This window comes from Macadamia integrifolia, unplaced genomic scaffold (assembly GCF_013358625.1).
Source record: "Macadamia integrifolia cultivar HAES 741 unplaced genomic scaffold, SCU_Mint_v3 scaffold1985, whole genome shotgun sequence".
Lineage (NCBI taxonomy): Eukaryota > Viridiplantae > Streptophyta > Magnoliopsida > Proteales > Proteaceae > Macadamia > Macadamia integrifolia.
In genome coordinates this window covers 97,155-101,373 of record NW_024868451.1, presented here as the reverse complement: position 1 = coordinate 101,373, position 4,219 = coordinate 97,155, and positions in this window count along the sequence as shown.

Genomic DNA, 4,219 nt, shown 5'->3' with positions numbered 1-4,219 from the left:
TCACTTTTAAAGACATTAGCTTAATGGTTCAACTCAAGGATTAATAATCCATTCGATATTTAATTAATGCATGTAACATCAATAAAAATCAATATTACATCACTAACCATTAAACATAACCAAAGTGTCAACTGAACTACAATCTCAACCTTTAGGTCTGGAATGTACTAGTCCACTAAAAAACTACAATGATCGTGGGAGCTCTTCAACTTCGAAAATTACTATCACTTTTGGATGCATAACAACTTCTAGGTTAAGGTCTGCCTAGAGTACACTTGCATTTATACTTATCTTTGATAATGTCACCTTCGGGCTAACATTATCTAATTCCTGCCAATAATTTTCTATGTCTTTGAAAAGAAGACAAAACCTTTGAGTTGCAAACATATTGCAGTAATCTTAGATTTTACCACTTTGGTGGGTTCCATCAATTTCACTGCAATAGCTTACAACTATACCTGGCAGCTTAAATTTGTGAGTTATTTAAACATGAACTAAATATCATTTAAATGTAAAAGAACAGGTATATAAAAGAAATAAACATTACAATGCTCAATTATCAATTACTTCACGAGTGTCAACTGGAACTGCATTCCTGACGTTTGGGTCTGAAACATACTGGTCCACTCAAGTTTCTGCTATTACTACGAGACTTCTTATAACTTTCGAAAAGTACTGCCATCTTTAGATGGACGGCATCTTCTAGGTTGAGAAATCCCTATTATGTTTTTCACTTGCTTTAACTTTAATCTTTCTTTGATAATGTCACTTTTGGGTGAATATTAGCAACTTTACTACCAACCATTATTCTCTGCCTTTTAAACAAAGAAGACTTTGATTTGTATTCTATTACAATAAGGTTGAACTTTACTACTTTGGTAGATTCCACCCAATCTTATTGCAATAGTCTACAAATTCATTCCGATAGCTAAAAGTGGAATTGTTTAAGCATGAATAAAAAATATTCATAAACAAAATGATGAACTACATTACCAAGAATAAACAAGTTCATATTCTGATATGCAAGTAATGTATAAGTTGATTTTCTTTTATTTCTTTCAATTAATAGGAAAAGCATAAAGAATCATTAACCACCCATACTTGTAACTTATATAAAACAAACCATAAAAGTTGATCAAAACTAGGCTCATAATATATCAAAACGAAGAGCACGGAAAACTAGACTCAACGTAAAAAATCAGGGTAAAAAAATTCTTGACCGTTTGTCCGTACGAGCCATTTGAAGTTGTAGAACTAAAAATATATCAAAATCAATCTAGTTTCCCAAACCAATCGGTTCGGCCAACCGGTCTAATCCAGTTCGGGCATATTGATTCTGGGTTAAAATCCAGGTCAATTGGTCAACGATCCGGTCAACCTTTGACCGATTCAAACAGAGTTGGTCATGAGTTGACCCACTGCACCTCGGGTTAACTCGGTAGGGTTTCTGAGGTGACCCGGCGATGACTCGCCGCCTTTTTTTTTTTTTTTAATTAAAAAAAATTCTCTCTCCTCCGATAGCCGATTTCTGACGGTGCGTGCCGACGTGTCTGGAGATTTTCGGTGACTTATGGTATACCACCGTGACCGTCTTTTCGTGTTCTACAACTTTCATGAATAAAGTTTTCTCATATGGGATCTTTAAGTAATAGTAAAATTATGATTTTCATAATTTTGGACACAAACCCTATACAAAATCAATTTTCCTTGATTCTAACACTGTAAGGGTTGGCTCTGATACCAATTGTTAGGGATTCTTTATCATATTAAACATATGAATAACCCTATAGTGTTTAGAATACAAGAATCATCAACAAATCATAAAAGATTAATCATGGGTGTAGTCCCTAAACCAAGAACAATAAAGTATTCCATCTTAAAATACATAACCACATAGATTTACTATATCTATAATAATCAATGGGACAACCATGACATGAACCATAAATGGGAATAAAGAAGTACCTGTGTCCCATGAACATAGATGAACCTCTGTCCCATGTGGTTAAACATTACTCCCATGAAGATGACAATGACGAACTACGCAAGTGGAGTTCTTTTACTGAAATATTCTGCAGCCTCTTACTCTAGGGTTTCCTCTCTTTTTGTGCACTTGTTCTTGTGAGAAAACCGTGCTCCCAAAACCAATAAGGCATTAAGTAAAAAGTAATGGCTGCAGGGACCGTCAGTATTCTATTTATAATAGAATCCCTAAAACCCTATTCCACTCTCACAATGGAAAGAGCTAGGAGTTTCTTACTCATAATGGGTCTATAATTGCTTGGGCCCAATGGATCAATCGGTATCAGTTAAACCCACATAAAAATCCTAACATGAAAAGGTACAAGATTCAATATCGTGGGACTGTATCTTCACAAAGTTGTAATTTCCTTCCTAACTTTATTTCTTTTGACGTATTTAAATCAAAATTGAACCACGTTAATGGACCATATACAATTTGAATGAAACAAAATATGAACTTAGAAAATATGATTCAATTTCAATTTACATGTATTATTTCACTCTTCCACCCCATGGATTTAGGGGATGGTATTGATATTTGTTGATATCGGAATGAAGTGTATCGATCGGTTTTGTCTTTGTTTTTTTTTCATAAAAGTACAATTTTTTTACTATTTAATCATTGAAACAATATGGATAACCAATCTAGATTAATCGGACATCAATGATTGATCTCAGTCGATACAAATACGATACGATTGATAAGATACCAATACTTGAGACCATGCTTCTACCTGCACCTCGATCTCTCAATGAAATATAGAAACCCCAAAAAGGGGAAAAAGGTTGTCTAAACTCTAAACTAAAACTAAAGGCTTCAAACAAGAATAATAATAATAGATAAATACATAAAATAAAGTCTGCTCAGCTTATGTTCTATTGGGCTTAATAAAGGCCATACATTATTGGTGAATCTAAAGAAACAAACCAATGGGACCGTCGCCAGGCAACAAACAACGCTCAGAGTCAAGGTGGAAGCTGAAAATGGACTAATGGGGCTTTCTACTCTACTTCTCTGTCTTAGAAGAAAAACGAATGGTGGGGGGAATTATAAAAAGGGTGAGGATTTCCCACGCCCTCTGCACGCTACATCAATCGTTTTGAATCAATCGTTTTGAAAAAAGGATCATGCATATGGGACCTATATCTTTAAAGCGAGAGATAAAAAATAATAAAAAATCAATATAGGATAGAAATGGATTTAGGGTATAGTATCAATACGATACCAATAAAGATTCGTACAAATAAAACAGTTCTGCTCTAGTTTTCTTGAAAGAGTTGAATTTTTTTTATGGTTTTACCTGTGGTCTGTACTGTTCCATCGGAGACAAGATTGATCAGGTATTAATATCGACCTTGATATGTCAATATCAATCCAAATAAACCGATATGGCTAATTTATGTTAGACACCTTAAACCGTGCTTCATAACAATCTTTTTCCTTTACAAAATCATTCCTTGACCAATTGTGTGCATGCGTGTGCAGAGAGAGAGAGAGAGAGAGAGAGAGAGAGAGAGAGCTATTGATGTCAATAAACCTTACGGAGACGGTGAGCCAAGTTGTCAACGGTTGATGTTGATCATTCAATAATGACAATTGATGACAATTGATGACTCATTGAAAAAATATATTTGCTAGGAATCAGTTTTTTCTTCACCAAATTATAAAAGAGATAATCTCCTTAGGGGTTTAATGCACATTATTGGTATTGGTATTAGTTGTTGTTAATATTGATATTGATATTGATATTGATCTTGATACATATCAATCATATCTGGTTGGATCGAACCGTCTTACCCCTTGAAAATATTGATATATGGTTTTTTTGGATAATTTTGTCTTCCTTTATTCCTATATCACCGATATGGTATCGACGTCAAGGATATGGATTGGCCATCCTTATATCTAGAACCATGATCCTCACCATGAAGATTTGGCTCTTTAATTATTTTGATGAAGGGTATCTTTGACTTTGTAGAATAGGTGTTGGGATCATAGGAGTTCATGAGAATACAAGAGTTCAATCATAGCTCATATGACCAATGGTGATGGAATTCTTCCTTCCCCATGGGTTAAGCAAATCTTAATAGTTTACAAAAATAAATAAATAAATTTTAATACAAGTTGTTATTTTATTATAACAATAACAACCATACCCTTATTAGAATTTAATGGGATAAGCTACATGAGTCCAAT